Genomic DNA, 19840 nt, shown 5'->3' on the forward strand with positions numbered 1-19840 from the left:
GATAAATAGACAAAGTCTTTTCCCTGGGGTCGGGGAATCCAGAACTAGAGGGCATAGGTTTAGGGTGAGAGGGGAAAGATATAAAAGAGACCTAAGGGGAAAGATTTTCATGCAGAGGGTGGTATGTGTATGGAATGAGCTGGAGAAAGTGAGGGCTGCAGATGCTGGAGATCAGAGCTGAAAATGTGTTGCTGGGAAAGTGCAGCTGGTCAGGCAGCATCCAAGGAACAAGAGAATCGACGTTTCGGGGCATAGAAGGGCTTATGCCCGAAACGTCGATTCTCCTGTTCCTTGGATGCCACTTGGATGGGTATATGAATAGGAAGGGTTTGGAGGGATATAGGCCGGGAGCTGGCAGGTGGGACTAGATTGGGTTGGGATATCTGCTCGGCATGGACGGGTTGGACCGAACAGTCTGTTTCCATGCTGTACATCTCTATGACTCTATGACAAATCCATGCTAACAATACCCAGTCAGATCATTACTATTCAAGTGTCTATTTATCATATCTTTTATTCTCGCATTTTACTACAGTTAACGTAAGGCAATCAGGTCTTAAGTTCCCTGCTTCCTCTCACAATCCCTTCTTAAATTGTGGGGTGATGTTTGCTGGTTTCTCATCTGTAGGCATCATTCCAAAGTCTACAAAACTTTGGAAGACAATCATCAATGCATCCCTGTAGCTATTCTTTCAACACTCTGGGGCATTGACCATCAGGTCCTAGGGATTTGTCAATTTTCAATCCTTTTAATTTCTCCAGAAAAACTTTCTTTCTAATAAGAATTTGAATCAACTTCTCAATCACCCTAGCCTCTTGGATCTCTATGCTGGGAGATTTCCTGTACGGTCGGTTCTGATATAATTCGATAGTGTGGTTCTCGTGCAGTCTCGCATTAGAAGAAAATCGCACAATAACCCACCATTTAAACTAATGGGGCCGGAATCGTGTTACAGCCAATACAGGTAAGGAAAGTTTGCGTTCTGCCAGCAGCGGTCTAAATTCTTCAATAGTGTTAAAGCCAATACGCATTGAAGAAATATGTTACAGCAGAACCAACCGTATCTTCACTGGGGAAATCAGACACAAAGTAATCATTCAACTTCTCTGTTACTTCCCTACACCCCGTTATAAATTCTCCTGACTCTGTCTGTAATGGATATACATTCATCTTAGCCAAACCTCTTTTTCTTAACATACCGTTAGAAGCTTTTACTATCTTTTTTGCTTGTTTGCATTCATGTTCTATTCTCTTTTTCTTTATCAGTTTCTTGGTCCTCCTTTGCTGCATTCTAAAAGTCAATTTACTATATTTACTACTATGTCTGGCTACTTTATAAATCTTTACTTTAGGTTATAGTTAATCCTTAACGTTCTTTGTCAGTCTTAGTGCCTGGCACTTTTGGAGGTTTTGCATCATGAAGGAATCAACAGTTACAGAAAGCAATGTAATAGTCCTTTGAAAACTGTCCATTGCCTAATTACACATCATGACTTTTCATGTAATTTCACAATCCCGCTCAGCCAATTTGTTCCTCATGCTTTCATAATTTCCCTTATTCAAATGTAATTCCAATTGTTGCTTCCGATTGTGTGAACTACCACACGTTCGAACAAAATATAGGATTCTACCACTTTGTGGGCGTTCATCCATAAATGCTCATTCGCATTGCATAATACTCAATTGAAAATAGCCTGGCCCCTGGTGAGCCCTTCAACATGCTCTCTGGAAAATCACCTCTAACACATTCCAGAAACTCATCCTCCACTACTATAGTGCCCAGTTAATTTACGAAGTCTATAAGAGAAAGTGAAGTCACCAGAGATAACTGTGTTATCTATGCTACCTCTCATTTACTGATTAAAGTCATGCACCACACAGCCACTGCTATTTAGTGGCCTATATGTAACTCCAACCAAAGTCTGCTGTCCCTTGCTGTCTCTTAGTTTCACCCAAACAAATTCCACTCATTGGTATTCCAATCTGAAAGCCTGTCTTGCTAATATACATTTCCTTTGCTTTATTGTCAATGCAGTTCCACTTCCTATTGCTTCTTGTCTGTGCTTCCTAAACATGGAGTATCCTTGAACGTTGTGTTTTTAATCCTGGTCCACATGCAGCCATGTTTCTCGAAGAACAATGAGATGATATCCACTTATTTCTATTTATGCCTTTAAATTATCTACCTGGTTCTGAATGTTATGTGCATTGGGATAGAGTGTCCTTAACATTGTTTTTTTGACATAATTCTATATACAAGTAACATTCCATATTCAGTTTTGTTACTCTAGTCCTGGCTTCTCATCTTTCTAGCACCGTTTCTACTCCCTGTTACCAGCTTTACTCCCTTCCTGTTGGGTTCCAATCAGATTCCGTACAACAGTGACTGCATCTCATTGGGGGGCCCTCATCCCAGACCTCAGACAAAGCACAGTGTCCCCATCCTGACACGAGAACAGCGGTCCTCTCAGGACAAGAAGTCAGAGATATACAGTCAAAGGAGGTAGTTTCAAAACTGAGATGAGGAGAAACTGCTTCTGTCAGAAGGTTGTGAATCTGTGGAACTCACTGCCCCAGAATGCAGTGGAGGCAGAATCAATCAACAGAATCAAGGACAAAATAGATACGTTTCAAAGGGGGGGTAAAAGACTACGTGCAGCAGGCAGGAAAGTGGAGTTGAGGCCAGGATAGGATCAATCATGATCATACTAAATGGCGGAGTGGGCTTGAAGGGCTGAATTGCCTATTGTCTATTGTCCCGCTCTTAATTCCTACATTCCTCATCTCAGGCACCAGTTTTGTCGGTACTGATACAGCCCCCCATCCCCGATGCAGCACTTCAGAAAGCACATCGTTGAGTGACAAGCAAATTGGGAGGGCCTGAGATAGTGAAGGCTCTCGCATCCTAGATGTCAGATACTGATGGGATCCAGTGTGTCCAAACTATTCAATATTATAAAGACCACTGTCATAGTCCCTGCTCAGTCAACTGCTTCCATCAAAGAAAAGACTTGGATCACACCCTCTCCTCACTCATGCATACCATTCCCTTTGTCTCCAGGATCAATGGTAGCTGGGTTCTTAGGAAGGAACAAGATGGTCTTTAAGTGACAAGAGCTTGCTCCACCATTCAGTTAAATATTCAGCGATTTATCTTTCAGTTGCATTTACCTGGTTTTGATTAATGAGCTGCACTCTCAGTAAGACTAAATGTGGCACTTTTCAAAGGAAAGCAGGGGAGATCTTCCCAGTACCCTTGGCCAACATTCATCCCTAACCAGCATCACTAAAATAGGTCATCTGGCCATTAACGTTTGTGGGATCTTGCTGTGTTGCCATCAGTGACTGCAATTCAGGATGACTTCATTGGCTGGAAATTGCTTTGGGGGATCCTGAGAATGTGAAAGATACTGGAGAAATCTATTTCGTTCATTAGCTTGTGGGAGTCACTGGCTGGCCAGCATTTGTTACCTAATTGCCTTTGAACGGATTACTAGGCCGTGTCAGAGGCCAGTTGAGAGTCAACAACACTGTCGTGGGTCTGGGGTCACATGGGCCAGACCAGGTGAGGAAGGCAGTTTCCTTCTCTGAAGGACATTCGTGAGCCAGAATGGCAATGGTTTTATGGTCATCAGTGGATTCTTAGATTCCAAATTTTTCTTACTAAGTACAAATGCCACCATCTGCCATGGCAGGATTTGAACCCTGGTCCCAGATAATTAGCTCAGTTTTTGGATTAATCATCTAGCAATAACGAAGCCATCACCTTCCCTCCCCTTACCCCAAGTTATTTCTTCATGCATGTTATTTCCCCATTTCCTACTATTTTCCAAGGGGAATTGTGAAATTCAAAATTGTTGTGACATGGAACAACAGCAGCTACAACCAAGTGCTGTAGAATATACACAGAGGGGGATGGGCTTGGGTCAACATGTGAACAACTTGAAATACAATCTGGCTTGTGGCCTGCATTTCATTAGTCTGTTATTTATAGGCCCTAAGGGACACTAACAGGCCTCAGCTGAGATCTCCTTTACAGCTCCGTTCACACTGCCTCCAGTTATTTCATTGCAAACACCACAGGTACAAATTTGCAAATCAAGAAAAGCAATTGCCTCCAGCAACTCCCACTCCCTCCTTTGCCAGACGACTCTTAATTAAATCACCCATTGTTCAAATCTGACCAAACCAATCCTCATTCATAGGAAAGAATCACATTACACACCTTTCACCAAGTCAGGAAACACTCGATGAAATTCAAGTGTCGTTGTCGTATTTTCGAGAAAAAAGAAATCAGTTCATGCGAAGCAAACTCCCACGTACAGAATGTAAAAAATGATCATGAAACCTATGATAGGCGTTGCCTGAAGGAGACATTTTGGTTAGGATAGGTCATTTACTTTTTTGAGTATTGTCATTGGATCATTTACACTATCTTGAAGGGAGAGATACAGGGACCGCCATATCCTCACTGGGCTGTACCCCATTAATAAAGTCATACAGTCGTGGAGGTCTACAGCACAGAAAAGGGCCTTCAGCTCAGAGTCTGCTCTGGTCAAAACAAAACCTAACTATTCTAATACAGCACTTGGCCAAAAGCCTTGTATATCTTGGCATCATAATTATACATCTAAATACCTCTGAAATGTTGAAAGTTTCTGCCTTTACCATGCTTACAGACAGTGAGTTCCAGATTCCTACCACCCCGAGAGAAAACATTTTTTCCTCACATTCTCTCTGAACCTCCTGCCCCTTACCTTAAATATATGCCCCAGCTCACTGACCCCACCAAACGGAAAACTTTCTTCCTGCCTTTGCCCCTCATAATTTTACACATCTCAATCATGTCCCCTCAGTCTTCTCTGCTCCAATGAAAGCAACCCCAGTCTATCCAATCTCTCTTCAACTTTCCAGCCCAGGCAAGACCATGGTAAATCTCCTCCACACCTTTTAGATTAGATTAGATTAGATTACTTACAGTGTGGAAACAGGCCCTTCGGCCCAACAAGTCCACACCGCCCCGCCGAAGCGCAACCCACCCATACCCCTACATTTACCCCTTACCTAACACTACGGGCAATTTAGCATGGCCAATTCACCTGACCTGCACATCTTTGGACTGTGGGAGGAAACCGGAGCATCCGGAGGAAACCCACGCAGACATGGGGAGAACGTGCAAACTCCACACAGTCAGTCGCCTGAGGCGGGAATTGAACCCGGGTCTCTGGCACTGTGAGGCAGCAGTGCTAACCACTGTGCCACCTCTGCTGTGCTATTACATCCCTCCTGTAATGTGGATTCTAGAACAGCACATAGTATTCTGAGTGGCCGAACCAATGTTTTATATGGTTCCAACATAGCCTCCCTGTTCTTAAACCCTATGCCTCAGCTAATAAAGGCAACTATCAGTCAAAAAGTCATAGAGAGTCAAAGAGATGTACAGCATGGAAACAGACCCTTCAGTCCAACTTGTCCATGCTGACATGATATCTTAAATTAATCTAGTCCCATTTGCCAGCACTTGGCCCATTATCCCTCCAAACCTTTCCTATTCATATACCATCCAGATGCCTTTTAAATGCTATAATCGCACCAGCCTCCAACACTTACTCTGACAGCTCATTTTATAAACACACCACAATCTGAGTGGAAAAGTTGTCCCTTAGGTCCTTTTTAAATCTTTCCCCTATCACCTTGAACCTATGCCCTCTAGTTCTGAAATTCCCCCAACCTGGGGAAAAGACCTTGTCTATTTATCCTATCCATGCCCCTCATGATGTTATAAACCTTTATAAGGTCACCCCTTAGCCTCTGACACGCCAGGGAAAACAGCCCCAGCCTATTTCCTTATGTCTTCAATTTATCTACCTGTCCCACTACCTTCATTGTGGACTCCAAGGTTCTTCTGATTCTAGGTTTTTCCCAGGGTCCTCCTCTTCACTATGTATTCCCTTGCTACGTTTGAGCGCCCATGCTCGTCGCCTCTTATTATTTGGGATTGAATTCCATTTGCCGCTGATGAGTCCATCTGATGAGCCCACCTGTATTCTTTGACAGTAAGGCTGTCTTCATTACTTTTCATATCATCTGCAAACTTGCTGATCAACTTACATTCAAGTCTAAGCCATTTACTTATATCCCATCAACAGCAAGGGCACCAACACTGATCCCTGTGGAACAGGCACAGTCCCCAGCAATACTATACTCCACTGTTATACAAAGACAGACATTTTACGGCTTGAATTATTTTCTCCAGGTTTAGCTCGGTTTGGAGATTGATAAGGGTTTGGTTAACCGCTGATGGTTGCTTCATAATTAGGAAATAATTGTTGCTTGATAATTTGAAATTCCTAAATGCCCATGATATACTTTCCAGGAATGCTGGTCAAAAGAGAGACGAGACTTGTTCAGGACTCTCCTATCTACTGCTCTCCCAATGTTGCTTCACTGCAGTGTTGCAGACTCTTTCTAATTGGCTGCTGGCTTTTGAGAATACTTTGAGGGTTCCCTCTGGAACCATTAGAGGTTCAGTGATTCTAAATTCCTGGAATTTGAAAATGCCATTGTGTGTCATACAGTCATAGAGACTGGAACATGGAAACACTCCCTTGAGTCCTGTTCATCCATGCCAAACAAATATCCTAAACTAATCTAGTTCCATTTGCCAGCACTTGACCCATATCCCTCTAAAGCCTTCCTATTTATATGCCCATCCGGATGCCTATTAAATGTTGTAATTGTACCAGTCTTCACCATTTCCTCTGGTAGCTCATGTCATGCATGCACCGTACTCTGCATGAAAAAGTTGTCCCTTAGGTCCTTTTTAAATCTTTCTCCTCTCACTCTAAACCTATGCTCTCTAGTTCTGGGCTCCCCCACCACAGGGAAAATACTTGTCTATTTATCTTTTCCTGCCCCTCATGATTTTTGGAAACCTCTGTAAGGTCACCCCTCAGCCTCCGACGCTTCAGGGAAAACAGCCCCAGCCTATTCAGCATCTTCTAATAGTTCAAACCCTTCAACATTGGCATCATCCTTGCAAATCTTTTCTGAACCCTTTAGCAGGGAGACCAGAATTGCACACATCTTTTTCCACCAGATTTCTCTCCCAGAGAGCTAAGTGCTTGATCCAGGAAACAATAGATGGTGCTTATTGGAGTGGAATTGCCCCCAGTCTTCTTATCCTTTTACCAACACCTAAGCCTGATTACATGGTCATTGTCACATGCTGCTTGTGGGATCTTGCTGGAAGGTGACTGAATTGTGTCCTAAATTAAAACAGTGACTGCACAAAGAAAGTACTTCTTTGGTTGTGATGTACTTTGGAATGTTTTGCTGTTGTTAAAAGGGTCAAAGATATACAAGTACTTTTTAATAGGCTGTTTGTTCGACACATACAGCCTCTCAGGCTGTTTACCCCTTATCTGTAAACAAGGCTCTTAAAGACTCCTTATGAATAATAATAATCCATTATTTACAGCTTAACTTGGTAGGTTCGCAAATATAGCTCCCTAGTGCAGTGTCTAAGACCTCTTTTTTTACTTTTCATTCTAGAATGACGACCTCTCTCTGCCTGATGTCAGAGTCAGGTCATCAGTTATTTTATCGGGATTTAAATAAATCTCATTACACCACAAACAAAAACAGTGACTGCTGGAAAAACTCAGCAACTCTCAGCATCTGCAGAGCGAGAAACAAAATTAATGTTTCATGTCCAGTGACCCTTCTTCAGGAATTAGGTCCAGCTGTAGAAACCCAGCCCCCACACCCCCTTTTCCCTTGCAATAAGTGACAACATTCTTTTCGACTTCCTAAGCACCTGTTGCAACTATACATTAACTTTACAATTCAGGAATTGGGACACACTGATCCCTCTATACTGAGGTTTATCTCCATTTAAATAGTGTTTGAATTTCAGATGCAAACCACTAAATCACCCTCAATCCCGTGCCTCCATATTTTGTGCAATTTATGGCTGAGATAGTTAATCAAAGAATAAAGGGTTATAATGGTTGTTATGGTGCAATGATAGCAAGCTTACCTCAGGAACAGGTGATACTTGAACATAGAATCAAAATGAAAACGTTCACATCCACCCACATTGTATTCCATCTGCTAATAAATATCCCATTCCCTTTTGTCTGTCTGTACCCCTTTTCAGACTCCTCACTTTCCCCTGATAACGAACTTTCCTGCCTCTCCTGTTATCATCATCTTTTTTTAATTCTTACTTGGACAGGGTATGTTGGAGGAATAATTAGACAGTTCTAAGACAAGAAGTTATATTCACTGGGATAATATATGAAAGATGAAGCCATAATCCTTCATCATTCATCAGTCTCATACCAGTACAGTAATCATTGAGTATAATTTAATATGCTGACAATAATTGGTCATTAAATTAATTGGGTGTGAATTCTGATTGTTCTCTTCAACCTCATCACTTGTGAAAAATCTTTGCAGCAATTAACAATCACTGACACAATTCCAGAATCACTTGCCTTTTTTGATCCATTCTCTGACTGTGGGCAATTTTGGCAATTATGGTCCATCCATAACAGCCCTCAAAAAGTTAGTGGTGATGAACTACTTTCCTGAACTACTGCAGTTTGTTCACCATTTCATTTCTTGTATTCTTGCTGTAGTTTGATAGAATGGAGTGGTTTGCTAGGCCAGTTATGTCGTTGTTAAGATTCAACCACATTGGGGTTTGACAAGGAGTCACATTTAGGCCCAGAACAGGTAAGGAAACCAGGTGTCCTTGCCAAAAAGGGACATTGATGTACCAGCCAGGTTTTTATGACAATTAACCTCCTTTTGTGCTGCATTATTCTATGATTCTATGGAGAGAACATGAGGGAGAAACAAAGTATCTGTGGACTTAGGAACAGGAGGAGACTATTCAGCTCTTTGCGTTTTTTTTCACAGGATGAGGGCATCATTGGCTAGGACAGCACTTAGTGCCCATCCCTAATTGTCCAGAGGGCAATTAAGAGTAAATCACATTGCTGTGGGTCTGGAGTTATGTGTAGGCCAGACCAGGTATGCTTGGCAGTTTCCTTCCCTTGGAGAAAGTGAGGACTGCAGATGCTGGCGATCAGAGCTGAAAATGTGTTGCTGGAAAAGTGCAGCAGGTCAGGCAGCATTCCTGAAGAAGGGCTCATGCCCGAAACGTCGATTCTCCTGCTCCTTGGATGCTGCCTGACCTGCTGCGCTTTTCCAGCAACACATTTTCAGCTCCAGTTTCCTTCCCTAACAAACACTAGTGAACCAGATGGGTTTTTTCTCAACAACTGGCAATGGATTCATGGTCAGTATTAGACTCTTAATTCCAGATACTCATTGAATTCAAATTCCACCATCTGCTGTGGTAGGATTCATAACCAGGGTACACAGGAGTTAACCTGGGTCTCTGGGTTAACAGCCCAGTGATAATGCCACTAAGTTATCGCCTTTCCATTGTCTGTTGCGCTATTCAATAAGGTCCAGTTGTGTCCTCTGTTCCACTTTCCTGTTTGCACCTCCACAACTCTCAACCCCCTTATCGATCAAAAATCTATCTAACTCAGTCTTGAAGGTATAGAAAAACCCAGCTTTTATGAAATAGAAATGGAAAGAGATTGTGAGGAAAAGAAAAGCAAAAATCTATATGATTAAATAGAATATATACCAGGACTTTAACATCGAGAAAGTGCAATCAACAGACAGAATTATCAGAGCATGTGCAGAGCCAGAGGAAGTGAGTGAGGTCCTTAATGAATACTTTGCATCGGTATTCACCAAGAAGGAAGACGTGGATGATGGTAAGATTAGTGAGGGGTATATTGATATTCTAGGGCACATCAATTGCAAAACGCAAGTGGTGATGGGTTTTTTCAAAAGCATTAAGGTAGGTAAGTCTCCAAGGGCTGATGAGATCTGTCCCAGGAGATCCCAACCAAGGGAGGAGATTGCTGGGGCCATGATAGATATCTTTGCATCCTCTTTATCCACAGATGAAGTCAAAGAAGACTTGGAGATGTGCCAATGTTGTTCCTTTGTTTAAGAAGGGCAGTAGGGATAATCCAGGAAATGATAGCCGTGAACCTTACATCAATGGTAGGGAAAATTATTGGAGAAGGTTCTTAAGGAATGGGATTTACTTGCATTTGATAAAAGAATGGACTTATTCAGACAGTCTGTATTGCTTTGTGTCAGGGAAGTTTTGTCTCATAAATTTGATTGAGTTTTTTGAGGAAATGATGAAGGTGACTGATGAGGGTAGGTCATGGAGTTTACACAAAGGTCCTTCATGGTAGGCTGGTCCAGAAAATAAAGTCACGTGGGATCCACTCCAAGTTGGCAATGTGCATACAAAATTGATCGCTCAGAGAAGACAGAGGGCAGCAGTGGTTTTCTGACTGAGGTCTGTGACCAATGGTGTTCTGCAAAGGTCACTGCTGGGGCCTCCATTATTTGTAAATGATTCGGATGTTGGTGGTTTGATCAGTAAGTTTGTAGACGACATGAAAATTGATGGAGCTGTGGGTAGCGAGGAAAGTTGTCAAAGGATACAGCAGGAGATAGGTCAGTTGGGCAGAGAAATAGCGGGCTTATGCCCGAAACGTCGATTCTCAGTAACACATTTTCAGCAGAGAAATAGCAAATCGAGTTTAGTCCAGACGAGTGTGACGTGACGCATTTTGGTAGGTCGAATGCAACAGAAGAATATTCAGTAAATTGGAGGACCCTTAAGAGCATTATTATTCAGAGGGATCTTGGGGTGCAAGTCCTTAACTCCCTGAAAGTGGCACACAAACGGATAAAGTGATTAAGTAGGTATATGGCATGTTTGTCTTCATCGTTCGGGGCATTGAATATAAAAGTTGATAACTCATGTTCCAGCTTTATAAAATTTTAGGTAGGCCATATTTGGAGTTTGCATTGTGTGCAGTTCTGATCTTCACACTACAGGAAGGATGTGGAGGCTTTGGGGAGGGTGCAACAGAGGTTTGGAACATAGAAAAGTACAGCACAGAACAGGTCCTTTGGCCCACGATGTTGTGCAGAGACTTAATCCTAATGTAAAATATAGTAACTTAAGCTACGCACCCCTCAACTCACTGCTATCCATGTGCATGTCCAGCAGTCACTTAAATGTCCCTAATGACTCTGCTTCCACCACCTCAGCTGCCAACGCATTCCATGCATTCACAACTCTCTGCTTAAAGAACTTACCTCTGACTTCTCGTACCAATCAATCCTGCCCTGGGGAAAAGTCTCTGGCTATTGACTCTATCTATTCCTCTCAATATTTTGTACCCCTCGATCAGGTCTCCTGTCTTCCTCCTTCTCTCCAGAGAGAAAAGTCCGAGCTTATTCAACCTTTTTCATAAGGCAAGCCCTCCAGTCCAGGCAGCATCCTGGTAAACCTTCTTTGCATCCTCTCCAAAGCCTCTGCATCTTTCCTATAGTAGGGCGACCAGAACTGGACACAATATTCCAAGTGTGGTCTTGCCAGGAATTTGTAGAGCTGCAGCAAAACCTCGTGGCTCTTAAACTTGATACCCCTGTTAATGAAAGCCAAAACACCATATGCTTTCTTAACAACCTTATCCACTTGGGTTGAGGGATCTACGTACTTGCACACCCAGATCCCTCTGTTCCTCCACACTGCCAAGAATCCTGTTTTTAATCCTATATTCAGCATTCGAGTTTGACCTTCCAAAATGCATCACTTTGCATTTATCCAGGTTGAACTCCATCTGCCATTTCTCAGCCCAGCCCTGCATCCTGTCTATGTCGTGCTGCAGCCTGCAGTAGCCCTCTATACTATCGATGACACCTCCAACTTTTGTGTCATCTGCAAATTTACTAACCCACCCCTCAACCTTCTCATCCAAGTCCTTCAGGACCCTTCTCAACACTGTCTTCCAGCCAGAATACTTTCAATCTATAACCACTCTCTGCCTTCTGTCAGCCAGCCAATTCTGGATCCAGATAGCCAAATCTCCCTGTATCCCATATTTCCTGACTTAATGAGTGAGCCTACCAGGGGAACCCTATCAAATGCCTTGCTGAAATCCATATACACCACATCCACTGCTCAACTGTCGTTGACCTGTCTTGACACCTCCTCAAAGAACTCAATAAGATTTGTGAGGTTGTTGGCTGGATTGAAGTGTATTAGTTATAAGGAGAGTTTAAACAAACCTATATGCTATTTGCTAGAACATGGGAGGCTGAGGGTGACCTGATAGAAATATGTAAAATTATAAGAGACATGGATAAGGTGGACAGTCAGAGTTGTTTTCCCCAGAATGAAAACATCAAATCTTAGGGGGCATAGATTTAAAGTGAGGGGAGGAAGTTTAAAGGAGATGTTAGATTAGATTAGATTACTTACAGTGTGGAAACAGGCCCTTCGGCCCAACAAGTCTACACTGACCCGCCGAAGCGCAACACACCCATACCCCTACATTTACCCCTTCACCTAACACTATGGGCAATTTAGCATGGCCAATTCACCTGACCTGCACATCTTTGGACTGTGGGAGGAAACCGGAGCACCCGGAGGAAACCCACATAGACACGGGGTGAATGTGCAAACTCGTGTGAGACAAGTTTTTTTATGACGGGAGTGTTAGGTGCCTGGAACACACTGCTAGGGGAGATTGTAAAGCAGACACAATAGGAACATTTAAGAGCAATTAGACAGACATGGGGAATCGAGAGATATGGACAGTGTGCTGCAGATGGGAGTAGTTCAGATTGGCAACATGGTTGGCACAGACATGGTGGGCTGAAGGGCCTGCTCCTATGCTGTACTGTTCTATATTCTACCAGAGTCTCAGTTAAAGTTACAGTTTGGCTGTGAACTCAGAATGTTTATTTAGTTTGTCAAGGATCCGAATGAGAAATTCTAGCCTATGAGGTTGTCACAAAACCTGCCTCGTTAAACTGCACAGTCGTCAGTCAACTGAGGTTAAGGTAACAGCTATTGCAGCACATATTCAGGAGGACTGTACCCTTCCGCTGCTAGAGCCCCCATTCCCTCCCCAGACACAGTAGATATTGGCCAAATGTTGGCACTTGTTCCAGTTGTGAGGTCAGTAAAAGGCTGGCCAATTTTCCACTGTCTCAAGCAAGTGAGCAGAGAACTGTGAATACATGCTGTTGTGAATCTCCAGCCTTACTTAAATTGTCAGCCTTGTTTTCGAGATCATGTCTTGTTTTTAAGAATTGCTTATTCTTAGAACGTGGGTGTCATTGGCAAGGCCAGCATTTCACTTTATCATTGGAGCTTGAGTAATTCCAAAGTGTGGGACAGTCATATAGTTCAGAGCACAGACAGAAAGGTTGCTGCATTTTAATGATACATAGGTTGTTTGTGCATTTGCTTTGAACAAGTGCTTTGATTAGCAGGCCGTTTTATTGATTCTCCCCCACCCGCGGTGCACAGTAACATTAATGTACCATCAGCATGGTGCATTACAGCAGGAATTCGTAGGAGGCCATTCAGCCCCTCAAATCTGTTTTGCCATTCAATCAGCCATGGCTGATGCTGGTTGTGACTTCAATTTCACTTCCCTGTCTGTCACCATTGTAACCTTCCATTCCCTAGCCATTTGGAAATCTAAAGAAATCATCAACGGTCCTTTGACAGCACCTTTCAAAAACTGATTTCTCCCAGAAGAACAGGAATAGTTAATGTAAAGGAAGACCATCATAGAATCATAGAATCCCGACAGTGTGGAAACAGGCCCTTTGGCCCAACAAGTCCACACCGACCGTCCGAAGTGTAACCCACCCAGTCCCATTCCCCTATATTTACCCCAGACTAATGCACCTAATCTACAAATCCCTGAACTCTATGAACAATTTAGCGTGGCCAATTCACCTAACCTGCTCGTCTTTGGAATGCAGGGGGAAACTGCAGCACCCAGAGGAAACCCACAGAGAATGTGCAAACTCCACAGAGACAGCTGCCCAACCATCATCTTCAAGTTCCTCTCTAATCCACACCTTTCTGACTTGGAACTAAATCGCCATCCAACCTAACAACACTTGGCTGTCCCTGGACACAAAAGACTGCAATGATTCAAGAAGCCAGCTCATCACCTTCCTCTCAGAGGCAATTAGGGGTGAGTGGCATGGTGGCTCAGTGGTTGGCACTGCTGTCTCACAATGCCAGGGACCTGGGTTTGATTCCCATCTCAGGTGACTGTCTGTGTGGAGTTTGCACTTTCACCCCATGTCTGCATGGGTTTCCTCCCATAATCCAAAAGATGTGCAGGTTAGGTGGATTGACCATGCTAAATCGCCCATAGCGTTAGTGGTGAAGAGAGAGTATGGGAATGGGTTTGGGTGTTTTACGCTTCAGAGGGTTGGTGTGGACTTGTTGGGCTGAAGGCCTGTTTCCAAACTGTAGGGAATCTAATCTAATAAATGCTGGCCCAGTGTATGACACTAACAGTGTGAGAATGACTTTCTTTGATCACTTCAACTTTTTTCCTCTTTATGATACTTACTTTTTAATCGACCTCTTTGACCAAACCTTTGGTCACCTGTCCTCATATGTCCTTCTATGGCTTGGTGTCAAATGTTGTCTTGATTATGCTCCTGCGAGTGAGAAGTGCCTTGTTGTGTTAAAAGGTGACATACAAATGAAACACGCTGCTGTTGGCAAGCAAGGTCAATATTGCAGTCAATGTTTCTCTTTGAACCTTACTGTGAAATTCCTGTCATGAAAAGAGTAAAACCTTCGATGTAGTGCTATGGCAAAGGTCAAAGCAGACAACTGCCCCTGGCCCACATTCACTGCTGTCAATGAAAAAGACACACCATTCCATCAGAAAAGGCTTTTTCCATACTTCGGTCGATCGGTGCTGTCAGCCAGATATTTGGCAACAGGGGAATCTTATAAATGTCTCTTGCAGAGTGTGACACAGATTCATGTTGAAGTCCACTAACTGTTGGATAGGATGATGCAGCTCTCAGTTTTAGTGGTGTAAAGTGTTATAAAAGCACACAAGCTAAGATTACAACATAAAAGTAGGCCATTCGGCCCAGCTAGTCACTATGAGACTTTATCCTCCAGATGAGCGAATAGCTGCAACGACATGTAACCTCCATGTTCCCATATCCTGCCAACCCCAATGCTTGATTCACCAATAGAGCCCAACTATATAGACTGCTCCACATACAATGATAAAACACAGGAGCAGAAATAGATCATTCATCCCATCAAGCCTGCTTCATCATTCAATGTGATCATAGCTGATCTGACAATCCTTGATTCTACTTTCCTTCCTTAAACCCCATGCCCTTTGACTTCCGTACTGATTAAAAACCTATCTTAGCCTTCAACGCACTTAATATCCCAGCCCTGGCAGCCCGGGAAAAAAATCTACTGAAATAAAAACAGAAATTGCTGGAAAAGCTCAGCGGGTCTGGCAGCATCTGTGGAGAGAAATCAGAGTTAAAGTTTCAGGTCGAGTGACACTTTCTCAGGTTTTTATAAAGAATTCACTATCCTCAGATCTTCCACAACTCTCTCTTAAATGTGCAACCCCTTATTCTGAGATTGTGCCTTTTGGTCCTGTACTCTGCCATAAGTATCAGCCTTTCTGCATGTACCCTGCCCAGACCCCAGGAATCCTATGGGTTATATGAGCCCCCTCCCACCTATCTAATCACCATATCCCTTCAGTGCCAACTCCCTCCTGTGGTTATCCAACACCCACTTAAATATCTCTGTGCTTTTCAGCTCAATTACTCCCTGTGGCTTCAAGTTCCACATTATAACGCTTCCCTGAGTTAAGGCGTTTCTCCCCATTTGCTACATTCATAGCTATAAATTAGGGAAGGATGATAAATGCTGGCCTAACCAGGGACACCCAAGCCATGTGGACAAATAGAAATCAAATTTAAGATTGGTGACACTGTGGTTTCAGACTCACCCACAAGTGGAAACATCATCTCTACTTCAGCCTTTGAAACTTTGTGGCAAATACCAATAAGCACAATGACCACTATGAAGCAAACTGATTCTGCAGGGCAATGAGGAAAGTGAAAAGCAAGTGGAATTATTTAGACAGCTCTTCCAAAGAGCCAGCACAGACCAATGAGCCAAATGGCCTACTCCTATGCCATAGCATTGCATGAGTGATTATAAATCTGTAAGGTATTCTGCATCAACAAGTCATCCTGGGAATGATTTCCACAGTCTTGCAACACTGTGAAGACATTTCTTCTGCCTTCTGCTTTGAGTTTCTCACGTTCACATTTGGATCTGTGGCTATGGGTTTCGGAACTTACAAATTCTGGAGACTGGAAATAAGATAATGGAGGGCTAAATATTAGCATAGAAGACCCAGGAAAAAGCATCCCTGCTCTATGAGTTAGTGTCCATCAGATCGTTGCACCATTTATTATTATCGCAACTCAAAGAGAGCTCTTCCAACAATGCAGCTCTCTCTTAGTACTACTCTGAGAATAATGTGGGTGGCATGGTGGCTCAGTGGTTAGCACTGCTGCCCTATAGTACCAGGGGCTGGGGTTCGATTCCACCCTTGGGTGACTGTCTGAGTGGTTTTTACACATTCCCAGTCTGTCTGTATGGGTTTCCTCCACTGTCCAAAGACGTACAGGTGATGTGGATTGGTTGTGCTAAATTGTCCCATAGTGACTAGGAATGTGCAGGCTAAACCCATGTTAAATACAGGGTTATGGGGATAGGGTAGGGGGCTGAGTCTGGGTGGGATGCTCTTCAGAGAGCCAGTGCAGACCCAATGGGCCAAATGGCCTCTTTCCACACTGTAGAGATTCTATGAATGACATTCTGGATTACATGTCTATGGGTAAAGGAAGCTTTACCTTGTATCTAAGCCCATGCTGTACATGCAGGGTACGTTTGATGGGGACAGTGTAGAAGAAGTTTTATTTTCAGTTGCAAAGAGTAGAGGGAGCTTTAATCTGCATCCGACACTGTGGTGAGCCTATTCTGCGAGAGAGTGATGGGACAGTATAGAGGGAAACTTATTCTGTACCTGATCCCATACTGCACTTGTCCTGGAAGTGGTTAATGAGGACAGTGAGGGTAAGTTTACTTTCAGTTTTAAAAAGAAGAGTAGAGGGATCTTTATCTGTATCAGACTGCATGCTATACCTGTTGTGGGAGTGTTTCCTGGGGACAGTGCAGTGGGAAATTCATTCTGTATCTGACTCCCATGCTGTACTTGTCCTGAGAAAGTTTGATGTTGTCCCTAGATGCACATCATAAATGTGATCCATAATCCAACACTCCCTGTTTATTCAGCAAAAGTTTCAAAAGAATCAAAACAACTCACCAGGAGTCAAAAATGGGCACAGTCCAGGAATGGACAAAGTATTTGGATAAGGGAATGGAATCATGGCAGATAGAATTGGGATCATATACAGAATAGAGGCTGATTCGGGAAGAAGTGTCCAGCAGCAGCTCTGCTCGGGGACAGTGCATAATCCATCCAATAATTGCAGAGACTCCCAGGCTGAACTGCAGCCTCTGAATACACAGTGCAACAAATAAACAGTTCTGGCAGTGAATGTGAGAAAGAGAGAGAGAGAGAGAGGGAGAGACAGGCTAACACTAACCTTTGAACACAACTGAACCGTTGACTCCATGGTGCACATTCAATTTCCAGAGGGGCAAAAGAGCAGACAAGAAAAGTTGAGATCCTGTTTCAATCTCCACGATGTTCACAGAGACATCAGACGACTGTGAGCTCCTAACTTGATGAGGATCTGCAGTGCAGCAACTAGCTAAACTTGTAGCCTCACCCACACTGGCCAAGACTGACTTGCAGAGAGGCATGGCTTCCTCATAGACCCTCCCACCTCAAACCCAACCCTTTTGGCACAGGAATAGCTCTTTCAGGAATAGCAATGACAAGAATTAAAATCCAGTTTAAGCACCACGGCTATAACTCTGTTGAGGCTGAGTTTTATTTGTAATTTTCTGAATGATTCACATGCTGCAGAAAAAGCAACAAAGACCACTCCTGTGGGGCCTTTACTGGGAATTGAAAAATACTACCAAGAGAAAATTCATCCTGCAAATGTTAACAGTTGGGACACAATGAATCACATGAAGTTTCTTAGCAACTGCTCCAAAGACAGGATGATATTTCACATTTAAATGAGATTTTCACAGGTCACAGAACAGTTACGGGAAGGAGGAAGTTTAACTGCTGTGACAAAAGCTCTTAGTTGGCAAAGTCAGCCAATTTTGTGCAGGAAGAATTTGGAACTACTGCCCTCCGATGGAGGGAGGAAGTCTAGGCCACTGAGGAAGATGGACAATGATTGAAGCAGCAGCATGTGCAAACTTCACCTGCACCCTGACTATCATGACTTGTTGAAAGAAATACACACCATTTTTGGCATTCAAACATTTCCAACCCGGTCCCGTGGGGAAGGGTCGGATCGAATTGCAGTGACGCCATGGTTACCAATTTGGATTCCAATCCTATTCACCCACGATAAGCTCACTGACCTCCCCTGGATCTCAATCCAGCTGCTCCACAGATTTGAACCTGCTTATCGTTATGCTCACAAGATGGGCCAGGTGGTTTTCTACTGGACTAGTAATCTCAAGGCCCAGCCTAATGATCTGGAGACGTGTGTTCAAATCCCACCATGGCAGATAGCGAATTCAACAAAATTGGGAATGAAACCTAGCCTATTGACAACCATGTAATCACTGAGTGTTATCACAAAATCTGCCTCAATAACTCCTTGCTGGAAGGAAATCTGTTGCCCTTACCTGGCCATAGAGTTAAAGTCATAGAGAGCTACAGCACAGAAAAAAAGCAATTGGCTCGTTTCATCCAAGCCAATGAGGAGAAAGCGCCTCACTATTCTAATCCCATAGCCTTGGTTGGTTTGGCATTGCAAGTGTACATTTGAACAATTTTAATACGTTAAAGGTTTTCCGCTTCTACTGCCCTTACAGGCAAGAAGTTCCAAATTCCCACCACCCCCGGGTGAAAATATTTTACCTCACATCCCCTCTAAACTTCCCACTCCATACCTTAAATCTATGTCCTCTGGTCATCGCGCTCTCCATCAAGGGGAAAACATTTCTTCCCGTCTACCCAATCTATGCTTCTCATAATTTTAGATGTCTTACAAGAGATGAATTTAGAGTACCATAGAGATATTCTCATTCTCCAGCCCTATCTGAGTAGCTTTTTCAGGTACTGATATGAACATGATGGGCCAAATATCCTCCTTCTGTACTTTAAGATTCTATGATTCTATCTCAATCATGCGCCCTCTAAGTCTCCGCTGCTGTAAGGTCTACATATCACTCCAGACCCACAGCAAAGTCGTTGACTCTTATCTGATTTCTGAGTAATTAAGAATTGCCAGTAAATAAATGCCACCTGGATTAATGATGCTCATGTCCCATAAATGAATTATAATAAGCCACACTATTCACCCTGCTCCACATCACATTTTTAAATTCCTGTCGTTCCACAGCTAGTTATTGTCTCTATACTCTTTCAATTGTAACATTTTTGCCATTTCCGGATTTTAATTGCTCCATATGATAGCTTCAGCTGTATTGGTCCCTAAACTCTTGTCAAATGTAACAAGACCCAGACAAAATCCAGGTTTCAACTGACAAGTGGCAAATATCATTCCTCTATCTACAAGGCACAAGTCCAAAGTGTAATAGAATACCCCCCATTTGTCTGGACGAGTGCAGTTCCAATAACTCAAGAAGCTTGGCACCATTCAGGACAAAGCAGCCTGCTCGATGGGCACAACATCCACAAGCATCCATTACCTCCATCACTGACACTCAGTAGCAGC

General features: G+C 43.2%; 1 protein-coding gene across 2 annotated transcripts in view; it reads right to left on the reverse strand.

The window, feature by feature from the left end:
* Positions 1-17816, reverse strand: part of LOC122556122 (phospholipase D1-like) — a 112571-nt gene extending 94755 nt beyond the window's left edge. For both annotated transcript variants that reach the window (XM_043702594.1, XM_043702592.1), the window contains exon 1: positions 17615-17816. The gene's annotated coding sequence lies outside the window, so the exon portion shown is untranslated. The remainder of the gene's footprint in view (positions 1-17614) is intronic.
* Positions 17817-19840: the final 2024 nt, after the last annotated feature.

This window comes from Chiloscyllium plagiosum, chromosome 13 (assembly GCF_004010195.1).
Source record: "Chiloscyllium plagiosum isolate BGI_BamShark_2017 chromosome 13, ASM401019v2, whole genome shotgun sequence".
NCBI lineage: Eukaryota > Metazoa > Chordata > Chondrichthyes > Orectolobiformes > Hemiscylliidae > Chiloscyllium > Chiloscyllium plagiosum.